This window comes from Echinops telfairi, unplaced genomic scaffold (assembly GCF_000313985.2).
Source record: "Echinops telfairi isolate 266 unplaced genomic scaffold, ASM31398v2 ScPeMD7_7420;HRSCAF=8458, whole genome shotgun sequence".
NCBI classification, from domain to species: Eukaryota; Metazoa; Chordata; class Mammalia; order Afrosoricida; family Tenrecidae; genus Echinops; species Echinops telfairi.
The window spans coordinates 52098545-52113549 of NW_022111320.1; the positions used below are offsets into that span (position 1 = coordinate 52098545).

A 15005-nucleotide genomic window follows, 5' to 3' on the forward strand; every position below is an offset into this window, starting at 1 on the left:
ACCAGCTACGACCCCATTGGTAATTGACAGAATATAAGAACAAACCCTTTACAAGACAATGCATGAAGGAAAATGTTCAGTCTTACTAATAATCAAAGAGATGAAAATTGAACCAATGATAGACATTTTCTTTCAAATTAAATAAGAAAGTGGAAATTATTCTTTGAGTTTCCACTAAAAGGGATATCCCCATATTTTGCTGGTAGACATAAAGCCTTTTAAAAATAATTTAGGAAAGCTTTAAAATTATTTAGACTGTAGTAATTCTAACTCTGTCTAAAATTATTATTATTAAATTCATCCACAGAAGATCTATGCCTTCAGGAATCTTAACCCTTTAGACTTTGTTCCTACCTCCCACCCAATGTAGCCTAAGACTTGACCTCTTGGTTTGTTTTGTTACAATTCAGGTGTGGTCAGTTGTCCACAGGGCAAGTGCAGAAGCAGTACCTGATGACTTCTCCTTATTGCAATTCTGGCCTTCCTTTCCTACCTACTTGGCCATATATTAAATAAGATTATTAAGTAATATGTTTTTGTTTTGATGATACTCAGAATTTACAGGTGTATTTTACCTGTCAGAGTTTCTTTTCCAAACTTCTCTGTGATATCCCTCAATTTAGAATAAGTGTTACCGGCTCTTGAAAGTGTGTTTCCTTTTAAAAGCATCTCTCTTCAAAAGGCCTCTTTCCTCCATAAATAAGTGGTCCTCGTATATTTATGGTATTCTCTAAGCTCAGCAATTTAGAAACCTTTATATTCTCACAACAACCTTTGGAGATAGATGTTGGCATCTTTACTTCAAATCTGGTGAATGCTATAGTTAGGACGTGACTAAGGTGACTGACTACCTCTTTCTTTCTACCTCTCTCCTAGACCGAATTTTAATGAATAGAAGCTAATGGCTGAATCAGTCTTCTATTCTCTTTATAAAGCTTTTATTGTGAATTAGGTAGGGGGTTTACATATCAGATCATCATTTTTATATCCTACTGCTTTAACAATGTAACAACCCCCCATTCCACTATCTTGCCCTGCCCTCTGCCCTTTTCTGTCTCCCTTTTGTTGGATATTATCCTCCCCTTCACCAGGTCAGCACCTATTTACCTTCTGTCCTCCCTTCTCTTCCTACCCCTGTTAACCATCAAAATCTACTTATTTTAGTATGATAACCTTCATCTTTATTTATATATATATAAGAGTGGTCTCATACAATTTGTCTTTTTGTTTGGCTAAGTTCACTCAATACAGTGTCTGCCAACTCCATCCGTCTCATAAGGTGCTTCACAGTTTCATCAATGTTCTTTAATGATGAGTAGTATTCCATCGTGTTTATGAACCAAAGTTGACATCCATTCCTCTACTGAAAGGTACTCAGGTTGTTACTATCTTTTTACTGTTGTGAATAATGTTATGATGAACATGGATGTGCAGGCATCTATCTGTTTGTGCTTTGTTCTTGTTTCTTTAGAGTATATGCCAAGTATAGGATCTCTGGGTCATACGCTATTTCCATTTCCTGTTATTTGAGGAAGTGCCATACTGCCTTAATACACTGGGAGTTGGTTTTTATATTTGGAGTGAGGTATGAGTCCTGCTTCATTCTTCTACAAATAGACATCTAATTTTGCCAATGCCATTTTTTGAAGAGACTGTCTCTTATTTTATTTATTTTAACCCTTTGTCAAAGATCAATTGTCTGTAGGTGGAAATATTTATTTCTGGGTCTTCCATTCTGTTCCATTGTTGGATGTATGTATGGTTGTACCAGGACCAAGCTGCTTTGACTACTGTGGCTGTGTAGTAGATTTTGAGGTTGGAAAGTGAGAGGCCTTCTGCTGTGTTCTTCTTTAGTAGTGCTTTGCTTATCCTGGTTTTCTTTCCTTTCCATATAAAAGTAGTGATTAGTTTTTGAATCTCTTTAAAGAATGGTGCTGGAATTGGAATTGTATTTTACGAGTGGATAGATAGATAGATAGATAGATAGATAGATAGATAGATAGATAACTTTGGGTAGTATTGAAGGAACCCTGGTGGCATAGTGTATTATGTGTTGGACTGCTAACCACAAGGTCAACAGTCCAAATCCACCAGCAGCTCCACAGGAGAAAGATGCTTTCTACTCACTAAAAGTCAGAATTGTCTCGATGGCATGATTTTGTTTTGTTTTTTTGTTGTTGTGTAAGGTTAACATTTTCACAATTTAAGTCTTCCTATCTATGAGCATGGAACATTCTTCCATGGATGTAGATCTCTTGGTTTCTTATAAAGTGTGTTTTTCAGGGTTTTCTTCCCCCCACAAGTCCTTTGTTTCTCTGTTAAGGTTTATAGTGGGCTACGAGTTGGACTGCTAACACAAGGTCGGCAGTTTGAATCCACAGGTGACTCCACAGGAAAAGATGAGGCTTTCTACTCTTGTAAAGATTTATAGTCTTGGAAGCCCACAAGGGAGTTCTACACTTTCATTTAGGTCCTGTGAGTCGACTCAGTATGATGGCAGCGAGTTTGGTTTGGGTTTTGATTACATCTTCTGGGTAGTTATTGTTAATGTTACTGTTTTATTGATTTCCTTTTTAGGGATCTCTTCCTTAGTATACAGGAATCTAGGTGATTTTTGTATGTTGGTCTTATACCATGCCACATTACCGAATCTTTCAATTATTTTCAACAGTTTCCTTGTTGAGTCTTGGGGATTTTCTATGTATAGAGCCATACCATTGGCAAATAGAATTTTACATCTTTTTTGCTGACTTAGATGCCACTGATCTCTTTTTGTTGTCTAATACTCTGGCTGAGATTTCCAATTATCTGGTCTTTTTGCCTGAAGACCCTTTTCAACCAAAACCCAGAAAAAAAGTATATTGCTCAGTTGAGTAATACTTATAACTTAATCATATTTACTTTCTTATGAGTTCACAAATCAGAAACAAGTATCTTCCCTAATGAATAATATATGGATTATAGTGTGGGTTTTTGTTAAATTCATTTAGAGGTACTATCATTATAAAAATTAAAGTCATTGTCCAGTGGCAAGCACCTGGACATAACCTTCATCAATAGGACAGTGGACATAAAAGATCACTTAATGATAATGAGTCTGCCTACTTTGATGTAGAGATTTTAGGACTACACTGTTTTGAGGTGTCTGATAGTTCTCTAGTCATTGTCCATAATTTAGAAAGTGTGTTTTAGCTTATTTTCCTGGTTTAAAGCAATCTTGAGTACACTCTTCCTGAAATCTACAGGAGGAGATTATACATTGCCAAAATATGACTGAGCAAATGACACTAAAAGCCTCAATATCCCCATGACACCATAACACATTAGCATTCACCTTATCGATCCTTGCATATCACTGTCACCAGTGACAAGCATATTCGGTGTTCATTTTCAACATCCTGTAAAAATGAAGTAGCAGTGAGAAAGAGCATCTTTCTGTTTACATATATTTTGAGTTGAGTTATTAGACTTACTGTAAGCACATTTTCAACAAAAATTCACTTGCTCTTTTATGAAAACAGTAATGGATTAACATGGGAGCTTGAGTTCTCTCAGAGGTAATCCAAGTAGAGTTGCTTGTCCTCTGATGTTTTTGTGCAGAGCAATCAGGATGTCAAATTATACTCAAGGACATTCTTTCAGAGACACATAGCCAACTCTGAGGCTTGCTTTCTGAGTTATGACAGGAAAGATTTTAGCTTCCTTTTCTAATTCTTGTGAAATGTTGTTTTTACCTAACTGGAACGGAAAGTGGCTGTTTCAGGTATGAAATGTTCTGAGGCTATGGACCAAAAGCATGCAGCAACACAACAGTGTTTACAGTTTCAAAAGGTATAAATATTTCTGTTTCTTCCCCAAAGACCAAACTGGGAGCTAAGAAATGCTATTATCTTCCTTTTCCTTTTCTTTTTTGAAGAAAAGAGTATTTCCATAAAAGTAGATTTCTGATTTCCTCAAAATGCTCTTAAAGATTTATTTTCTTTTTAGAAACAGTGTATATTTTCTTAATACGGCTTTACTTCATCCTCCTTATGAATTTATTTGTATGCAAAGGACTTTCTGTCCAAAATGACCTGTTTGTTTATACTCCCCAAGTCACAACCTCCATGTAGGAGAGACAACCTCTTCGGGTTCCATGACAGCCCTTAATCAGCAGGTTCAATCACAGTTTAATTGCATGTGGTAGTGGAGCCCTTGTGACCCCATGGTTAAATGCTTGACTACTAACAGAAAGGCCATGCAGCACCTTCATGGGGGAAAAGACCTGACACTGCTCCTGTACAGAGTACAGCGTAGGAAGCCCTGTAATGATGGCGCTAGATTGGAGTGGGGACAGGTGGTGGGTGGTGGGATATAGCCCGAGATGGCTCCTTGGTCAGATATACTATACCACCCTCCATCAGCAAAATCTCACCATAGGGAATGATGGGGGGGAGTGCAGAGTGGAGACCCAAAGCCCATTAGTAGGCCACTGGAGATCCCCTTGCAGAGGGGTCTCGGGGAGGAGACGAGCCAGTCAGGGTGCGATGTAGCAACGATGAAAAATACAACTTTCCTCTAGTTCCTAAATGCTTCCTCCCCACCCCCACTATCATGACACGAATTCTACCTTGCAAGTCTGGCTAGACCAGAGGATGTACACTGGTACAGATAGGAACTGGAAATACAGGGAATCCAGGCCGGATGATCCCTTCAGGACCAGTGGTGTGAGTGGCGATACTGGGAGGGTAGAGGGAGAGTGGGTTGGAAAGAGGGAACCGGTTACAAGGAACTATATGTGACCTCCTCCCTGGGGGACGGACAACCGAAAAGTGGGTGAAGGGAGACGTCGGACAGGGCAAGATATGACAAAATAACAATTCATAAATTATCAAGGGCTCATGAGGGAGGGGGGAGTGGGGAGGGAGGGGAAAAATGAGGACCTAATGTTGGGGGCTTAAGTGGAGAGGAAATGTTTTGAGAATGATGAGGGCAATGAATGTACAAATGCACTTTACACAATTGATGTCTGTATGGATTGTCATAAGAGTTGTATGGACCTCTAATAAAATGATTGAAAAAAAACATGAGAAACCAAGTGAAACAGGTTCAGCTGACAGTCTTGGAAGCATAAGCAGCAAAAGTAGAAGGATGAAGAATCAGACTGAACGCTGGCTGTGACGAGAATCTGGATGAAAGCAGAAACAAGTCCATTTACAGATTATGGTGCCCTGCCAACTGACCTTGCACATCATGGTCATCTTGATACAGAGCAAGCAACATTTCTAATTGAGCAAGAAGACACCTTCAGAGATTCCCAATAGGAGACAGAATGCAGAGTGAAGAAAGGTAGGTAGAACATGAACCAGCTCTAAAGAGGGAAAGTGTAGGAAGGTGGGTGAGAACTCCAGGAGTCCAAGCAACCACGGAATAGGGAGGGAACCAGAAAATGGAAAGAGCTCCTCACCAGGACCAGTCTCGGGTTGTTTTTTACTGATGATACCTACAAAAGAAGGATCTGCAAAGTGGAACCTGGAGATACCAGGCTCCAGACAGCCCCTCACATTTGGTTGGGAACTGAGTCTTGATCAACAGAGTGTACTCACTAAGGAGTGCCTGGTGCCGATGCTGATGACCGGAAGGACATGTTCTCCCTTTGCCTCTCAGTGACCTTTGCCTCGCCCATCCAGTGACTGGCAGCACAATCCACCCTGCCCGTGTTCAATAATACATGCCCACCTGTGACTCATTGTGTCACTGTTCTCATAAATCTGTGCTGCATGCCCATTCTACCTATCTATCCCTACTCTTGCTACTGCTTTCCCAGTGGTGCATGCTCCCATGCCACTACACCAAAGACTGATAGCACATGTGCATCACTCACCACCCTATGCCTCCACCACCCTGATGATTGGCAGTGCATTTCTGCCCACTGCTGTGCTGCTCCTCGGGTGGCACTGGCCTGAGCTCTGGAGACAAGTGATCCATGCACCCCTGCCATGACCACCTGGCATCTGGTTAAGCATAGTGCTCATAATCCAGGAACTGGTGAGAATTTTCCCTGAACTCATGCTTAGTGACCTGCTGGACAGGCACATCACTTCATCAGCAATGCCTGTCACATCTCTACAAGTGACGTCTGCACCTTTGCTAAATGATGAGCATAAGATCCTAGTCCCTTCATCCACTGTCTTCCCAGCTGCTATGTCACACATCCCACACTCAGAGAGTTATAGCAGGCTGACTGTACAAGCGCTGCAACTCTTTGATCCCTCACCACCTACTAAGATAACAATTCAGTTATGTACGTGGAACCTATTCTGTTCATTTGGGTTGCACTTTATCAATGTCTACTGTGTAGTCTGAGTACTTTAGAGAAACAAATCCACAGAAAGCCATGTATAAAAGAAAGTCTTGTATAAAGGTTAAGTGCACATCAAGAAAACATCCCAACCCAGAGTTGCCCAAGCCCACAAGTCCAATATTAACCCATATGTCCAACACCAATCCACAAAGCCCTCCTCCATCTCACAAAACACACACTGTGAAACTGACTGCAGGAGGAAAGCTGAATCAGTGAGTGTGTAAGCATCTCAGCACTGGCAGGGTTCTCCACACGGCTGCTCCAGCACCCAGGGCTGCATCAGGGTAGGTCCATGTGGCTTCTCCTTGGGGATGTCTTGCAGGAAATGAGCCTTGCCAGCTGAAGCAGGGAACTGCTAAGGCAGCTGCACCCTGGTCCGACCATCACAAAGCAAGAGACCCGAGAACTCGAAAGGCAAGGCTCAGCGAGCCATTTATCTCTCTGCCCTTCAATTAACCCCACATGTGTTTATCGGCCAGGTGGGCACAATAAACTTGAACTAACTCACTACCAGGACATCCTGCCTTGACTTCTAGAGGATACACTAACTGCTGGTACTAATCCAGGATAACTCCACAGTCCACAAGACTTGTGAAAGGACCCTGGCCACACAATACTTGTCATCCACTATGAAGGAAATCACCTGTTCTCCTACATTCACTCAGTTCTGTGAAGGAAGTCAGTTAACCCTCACCACAGAGGACTGTCATGTGGGTTTGGCTCACCTTCCCCACTGCAACCAGCCCACTCAATGCCATCAAGTCAATTCCAACTTGTATCAGCCCAGTAGGACAGGGTAGGACTGCTTCTGTGGGTCTCTGTGGAGGAGGTGTTGTCTTTCACCCACGGAGCAGCTAGTGATTTCAAACCGCTGACCTTGTAGTTAGCAGCCCAACGTGTAACCACCAGGCCACCATGCCCACTAATGAGAAAATTGCATCCTGGCAACTGACACTACCAAAGTCCTGCATAGACCAGAACCACAAAACAACAACCGGAATAACACAAAGGAGGAAAGACATTTCAAATAGAGAAGACATTAAGCTCCTTGTATATCAAGAGGAAACAACCAGCATTAAACAAACATATAGTCAATAAAGGAATGTATAAATAAATTCTTAATGCTTTTGGAGGCAACACAATAACAAATTATATGAAAACTCAAGATAATTTGGCTCTAACTAATGAGCAAAATAAAGGGACAGAAAACACTTCTGAGGAAGAAAGATAGCTACCAGATTAGGAATTTAAAAGACTAACATATAGACTTCTCAAAGAGATCAAGAAAAACAGAGGTAAAAACCCTAGAAGAATTCAAAATGATGAGCACAATAATTTTAAAAACATTTAAAAGCAGTCAATAATGAAATATCAGAAATTATTAATTCAATGTAAGGATTTGGAAATATAATTGAATCAACAGAAGAAAGACTTGGTGGAACAGAAGACAAATTCTTGTATGCTAATACATTTTAAGAACAATCAGAAAAAAAGAAGGAAAAGAATATGAACGTTTAATATTTATATGGGACATCATCAAAATGAATAATTTACATGTAACAGGAATTACACATGAGGAACGGGGAAAAGGACAAAGAAAATTTTTGAAACATGTTGACAGATAACTTCTTAAATATCATGGAAGACGATAAGAGGGGATTCATCCAAATACCATGGAAGACAAGAGAGGTTTCAACCAAAATGTTTAATACACCCCACATAGGAGAGACTCTCAAAAGAAACTCACTGAAACACAAACTTTCCAAACCAAAGACAAAGAATTTAGAGCAGCTTACACACCCCTGCCCCCACTCCTCCACACAATGATTTTGCAGCAGAAACTATGCAGGCAAGAAGGCAATGGAATGAGATGTTTAAAATCCTTAAAGAATTGCCAACCAGGAATCATATTTCCAGCTAAATTGTCTTTCAAATACAGTAAGGAAACTAAAACATTAAATCCTTAAGTGACTGGACACTACATAAACAATTGGGTTTGGCAGTAAAGCAAAACTTTCAATAATACTCATTCACAGTGGCAGGACCAGGCTTATCATATCAATACTTCTTAATGATGGTACCCCATTTCCCTGAAAGTAAGACACCCCCCAAAAATAAGACCTACTTACAGTTTTGCCTCTCGCTGAAATATAAAGCATCCCCCCAAAATAAGGGCCCCCAAAGCTACCGTAACTCTGGACTCTGGACCGTATAGGCGGGTGCCTCCACCCAGCTCACCGTTGGCCGCAGCACAGCCAGAGCAGCCAGGAAGTCTGAGGTCTCTTTTAATAAAACAATAAACATTAAATGTGTACTGTATTCTTCTTCATGGAAAACTAAGACATCCCCTGAAAATAAGACCTAGCGCATCTTTGGGAGCAAAAATTAATATAAGACACTGTCTTATTTGGGGGGAAACAGGGTAATATTTGGTATTATGATAATATACTACGTACTTACATGGTAGTCCAACAACTGCCAGTTTTTTACCCTTGGTATAGCTGTCTTCTGTTTCTTCCCATGTAATTTCAGCCCTAAGTCCAAGGGCTACAGGTGAGTTTGAGGTACAGCCCAGTTCACTAGTAGACTTTCCACATGGAGCCCTTCTGGTGTGGCCATGAAGGATGTTGCACACCTGGAAGGCACAGGGCCTGAAGTCCCGTTAGTCTGAAGCACATAGCCTGGGGTGTCGGGGCTCAATAGAAACTAGTTCTCATGTGCCCAGTTACAATCGTAATTTCAAGCATATTCTCCTCTTGGGTTACATATAAGTGTTGTTAAGTGCTTTTTCAAAGGTAATTTCTTGAATGACTGGAAACCTCTGAAAAATATAGTACATTTAATGCAAAGTATATGAGAGAAACTCCCAGGTAAAGAATATGTTTCTTAAAGAAATACAGTAAACATAAATATATAAGCACATATATAGACAGGCTTTTTCCCCTAAAATATATCAGGGAGAATGAAAGAGATAATGTGCTAAAGTACAGTTGGCTGTCTTAATTTTTTGTTGTTAGCTTAAATTTTACCTCTGTAAAGAAGCTTGCATTGAATACTTTCTGTGAAAAATACCCTGTCTTCTTTGTTTATTCCTGTTAGCACTTACCATACTATGCCATTATGTTTATTTTTTGAAATATGGAATGCCTCATGAATTTGCATGTCATCCTTGTGCATGGGCCATGCTAATCTTCTTTGTATTGTTACAATTTTAGTATTTACTATATGTGCTGCCAAAGTGAGCAGCATTTGTTTTTTATTGTCTACCTTTCAGGCTCATCAAAGTAAGGGAACTGAGTTTGACTCATTTAATCTTTTTTTTTTTTTTAGTCATTTTATTGGGGGCTGTTACAATACTTCTCACAACCCATACAGACATCCATTGTGTCAAGCACATTTGCACATTTGTGGCCATCATCATTCTCAAAACATTTGCTTTCTACTTGAGCCCTTGGTATCAGCTCCACATTTTTCCCATCCCTCCCCGGCCCCTCCCTCACGAACCTTTGATAAATTATGAATTATTATTATTTTGTCATGTCTTACACTGTCCAACATCTCCCTTCACCCACTTTTCTGTTGTCCATCCCCCAGGGAGGGGGTTATACGTAGATCCTTGTGACCGGTTCCCCCTTTCTACTCCACCTTCACTCTACCCTTCTGGTATTGCCACTCTTGCCTGGATTCCCTGTGTTTCCAGTTCCTATCCATACCAGTGTACATCCTCTGGTCTAGCCTGACTTGTAAGGTAGAATTGGGATCATGATAGTAGTGGCGGGGAGGCGGCGGGCGGGAAGCATTTAAGAACTAGAAGAAAGTTGTACGTTTCATTGTTGCTATGCTGCACCCTGACTGGCTCATCTCTTCTCTGTGACCCTTCTGTAAGGGGAGGTCCAGTTGCCCACAGATGGGCTTTGGGTCCATTTGAGTCCAATCTTCACTCCCCCTCATTCACAATGATGTGATTTTTTTTCCCCTTGATGTCTGATACCTGATCCCTTTGACACCTCGTGATCGCACAGGTGATGTGTTTCTTCCATGTGGGCTTTGTTGCTTCTCAGCTAGATGGCCACTTGTTTACCTTCAAGCCTTTAAGACCCCAGACGCTCTATCTTTTGATGACTTGTTTAATCTTAATACTTGCCACTTAACATTGTGCATGGGTATCAGACAGAGTCCAATAAGGAGAGAGAACCTACAAATAATTGAAACAAAGAGTTATGTAAAGAAATGTTAACTGAAACAGGATTGGAGTAATGAGGGAGCAGTGTTACATTCTCTAATATAACAATAATTGATAGGTGATCAACTACTACACATGTCTGAGATAGAAAGTCCAAGGAAGAGGACCCCTCTGGGGCAAAGACCCAGACCTTATGTAGAGGGCATGACCATGGTTCACCGGATGGCAGAGAAGTTACTGTGGGCTGAGCGGACTGAATTTGCAGGAAGTTTGTCCTTGGGAATTTGACTGGAATCTATTCCAGAGAAAACTATAATTCATAGCTGGCCACCTGTTTTTGTAAATAAAGGTTTATTGGAACACAGCCACACCCAATTGTTTATGAACGGGTCAGGAATATTTTCTCCCTGTAATGACTCCCAGAGTTGAGTAGTCTTGACAGACCATAACTCACTGCCATCACATCAATGCTAATGCATATTAACGCTGTAGGACAGGGTCGAACTGCCCCTGTGTTTTCCTGAGACTGTAACTCTTTACGAATGTAGATAGCCCCATCTTTCCCCACAAACCTTAAATATTTACTATTTAGACCTTGAAGTTGTCAAGGATTTCATCTTACTTGAATCCACACCAAATCAATGCTTATGGAAGCAGCAGTCAAGAGGGCAAAAGACGCATGGCAATATGTAGACCTGCTACACAAGATCTCTGTAGAGTATTGAAGAGCGACCTGCTGCACAAGATCTCTGTAGAGTATTGAAGAGTGCGGTGTTACTTTGAGAGCTAAGGTGCACCTGACACAAGCTGTAAAATGTACATGTTAAATGACCTCATAGGCATATGAAAGGTGGACACTCAATAAAGAAGACAAAAGGAGAATCAATGCATTTGAATTACGGTGCTGGGAAAAAATGTTGAAATACCATGGACTGCTAAAAGGACAATTGATCAGTCTTGGAAGTCCAGCCAGAATGCTCCTTAGAGGCTAGGGTGGGGAGACTTTCTCGCATATACTGTGGACACGTTGTCAGAAGAGACCAGTCCCTGGAGAAAGGACTATTTGGTAAAGTGGAAGAGCAGAGCAAAAGGAAGGCCCACGAGGCGGTGGAGGGACACCGTGGCTGCATCAGTGGGCTCCCTGATAGGAACCATTGTGAAGATGGCCCAGAACAGGCACTGTTACCCAACAGCCACAACAACAGCCCTTGAAGAAGTTTGCCAACCCTTGCTCTGGGTCCCTGGAAAAGCTGTTCATAAGGAAATTCTTGTTGGTAGGATTTCTAGTAAAAAGTCTCTTGGGTGGGGGCATAGAGTACCCTGCCAGACTGCCTACTTAGGGGCTGGCTGACGGAGAAGCTGTGTGAACCTCAGGCATCTGGTGTGGCAGATCATCTGCAGGAACTTGCTAAGAAAGCACAGTGCAACCCCCCCCACCCCCACCCCACCCCACCCCGCCAAACCTCTTTTCTTCCTAAAACATCTCTCTTTAGTGCCCGCTACTTAGAAATGTTAACTTCGTCCAGGTGGGAAAGGAAACACAGGGCCCACTTTCATTTTCAGTGATGGCAAAAATAATGAATTTGGAGCCGAGAGACAGAAAATTGATAATTAGCACACCTCGCTCTACACTTTGCCATGCGCCTTGCGTACATGTTTATTTCATTCTAGTGTCCACAGAGCTGCAGTGAGTCAGGGCCTGCCTGGCACCTGACAGCGACAGCAGCTTGCATGTTGGTGCTCGCAGACAACGCAGACAACCGTGTGTTTCCTACGAGGGAGGAGACCCTCCTGGAAACGGATGGGCAGATCCAAGAACTGCTTTATCCATGGCTGACTGTACCAATTGCTCAAGTCCAGAATACAGTCCCACTGACTGTTCTGTTAATTAAAGACTAAATTGTACACTTAACTTTCAGTAACATATATGGGAAGGAGAAAAGAAAGCGGGTTACATTTATAGGCATGCATGACAACTAAATGGGAAATATGCAAACCTACTGTAGTCCTCATGTCTATAAATAATCCTGACACCATCGTATCTGTTACTTCTGTCTTGCACTATCCGATCTGCATTCCTCTGGTCCTGCCTCAAGTCCTGAGCTGCTAAGGGTTCTTTACCTGGTGGAGTGATTTAAACCTTCCTTCCTGACGGGTTTGTGATCTTAATTACCCCCTTTTTTTTTTTAAGTTGCTATCATTTCCCATCAAGTTCATGGAAAATTTCCGTCACCTTTGAATTCCATTTTTTTTCATAAGCTTTTTAAAGCATCCTCCATTGTGCAGAAGCAACCACATTTTGTGGAAACGTCGTTTTCTTTGTTAGATGCTCTGGAGTTAGCTCGCACTCATCGTAACCCTGTGGGTAAGGGCACAGGTTGCCGCCTGGTCCTAGTTCCTGTCAGAGCCCGTGGCTGCAGCCACGCTGTCCATCCATCTTGTTGAGGGTCGCCCTCTTTTCACTGACCCTCACTTTATCCAGCAGATGCCCTTCCCGAGGGACTGGCCTCTCCTTTGACATGCACAAAGGACAGAGGTATTTCAGTCGACACCCCACTGGTTTCTAGAGCCGTATTGTTTGCCAGTGCCTTCAGTGCTGCCTGGACTTCTTCTTTTTATACCATTGGTTCTTGATCAAATGCTACTTCCTGAAATAGTTCAACTCCAACACACTTTGGGGGACAGTGACTCCATGTATTCCTTTACCTTCTTTTGATTCTTCCTACTTCCTTCATTATTTTGTCCATATAATCTGTCAACATTGAAACTTGAGGCTTGAGAGCTTTTTCCTTAAGAAACGCTGAAAGTTCTTCTCTTTTTATTTCCCAACTTTTGATGGTTGCAACCTGTTGATTAGCAGGTGTGCATGTTAACTTTTTCATGGTATCAAAGAACCCAACCCCAAACCCATTGTTGTTGAGCCAGTTTTGACTCACACTGGCCGCATAAATGAAGCAGAACTACCTGTAGCATTAGCAAGGCTGCAGTTTTCTGGAGGAGTCTTGTGGTGCTCACCGAAAGGTCTGTGGTTCAAACTCACCAGTTACTCCACAGGGGAAAGATAAGACAGCCTGCCTCTGTAAAGATTACCACCTTTGGGGCATCTCTAGATGGCAATGGTTTTTATTTCTGTGGAAGCCAACTGGCATCTTTTTTCCCCATGGAGCAGCGGGGTGGGTTTGAAACACTGACCTTTTGGTGAGCAGCCAAGTTTTCCACTGTTGCGCCTCAAGGGTTCCTCCTGTGGCTGGTAGCCCCTTCAAAGCCAGCAACATTGGGTAGAGTTCTGCTTGTGTTTCATATTATCTCTGACCTCGTGGCTCACTCCTCTCTACTCTTGCTTTTCATCAGCTTACTCTCGCTGAGTCTTCTGATGCACCGTTTTGCTTGCAAAGGCTTATGCGATGACACTGGGCCCACCTGAATAATGCAGGATCATTTCCCTATTTTAAGATGAGCTGATTAGTAACCTTAATTACATCTGCAAAGTGCCTTCATAGCAGTGCTTGATTGAATAACCAGGGAATCCTGTGGGGACATCTTTAGAATTCTGCCGACCACAACTCCCTTTTCTCCCCTGTTTTTGCATCCCCGACTCCGCACGCACATTTTTCCCCTTACTCCAAACTGGTTTAAAGATGTGGCCAGAGAAATTGTGTGCTCTAAAGCAATTTGTAGCTGTTTTATTTTTTCACCCCACCAATAGGAAGAGAGGATTTGCATATTAAGAGATGCTTATTAAGAAGAGTTACTATTGGCTTATAGAATATTATTTATCCTTACTGTGCTGTTCTTACCAGAATTGCAAGTGTAACCAATAAGAACTTGTTAGACATGGCTTAATGTATATTTTATAAAACCGTATGAGAATATTTTTACATATCACTGAAAGTGAAATTCCCTTCCTTAGGTAGCCTTGAATTTTTTCATGGCAAGTGGAATGGTGCACCAAAGTTTATGTTAAGGCTCCTGTCCTTGGGTGGTACAAATGGTTTGCTCTGGATCGCTAACCTAAAGGCTGGTGGTTCAAACCCACACAGGAGTTCTGTGGCCGAAAGGTCTAGTGATCTGTGAGGATCACATCCAAGAAACCCCTGTGGAGCAGTTTTGCCCTGTCGCATGTGTTGCCTTGATCTGAAATTGATTCAGTGTTCGTGGGGGCTTTGATGGGCCTTTTTTTCCCCTGTCTTTCAGGAATTTGCATTTATTTATATATATAATTATTTATTTTATTTTAGCTGCATCAAGGTTTTTGTTTTTATTTATCTATTTTTAAAATAACTTTATTGGGGGCTCTTTCAGGTCTTCTAACATTCCATACATCCATTATATCAAGCATATTTGTACATATGTTGCCATCATAATTTCCAAAACACTTTCTGCTTGAGCCCTTGGTATAAGCTCATCTTGTTTCCCATTCCTCCCCCACCCTCCCACCCTGTGAGTCCCCGATCAGTTATATTTTGTTATTATTATTTC

The 15005-nt window shown here is 41.7% G+C and overlaps 1 protein-coding gene and 1 non-coding gene across 2 annotated transcripts in view; one reads left to right on the forward strand and one right to left on the reverse strand.

The window, feature by feature from the left end:
• DOCK3 (dedicator of cytokinesis 3) overlaps window positions 1–15005 on the forward strand; it is a 340151-nt gene that overhangs the window by 86809 nt on the left and 238337 nt on the right. The window lies entirely within an intron of this gene.
• On the reverse strand, window positions 9476–9583 carry LOC115872201. The gene has a single exon (XR_004047733.1). It is a non-coding gene; the product is annotated as a U6 spliceosomal RNA (small nuclear RNA).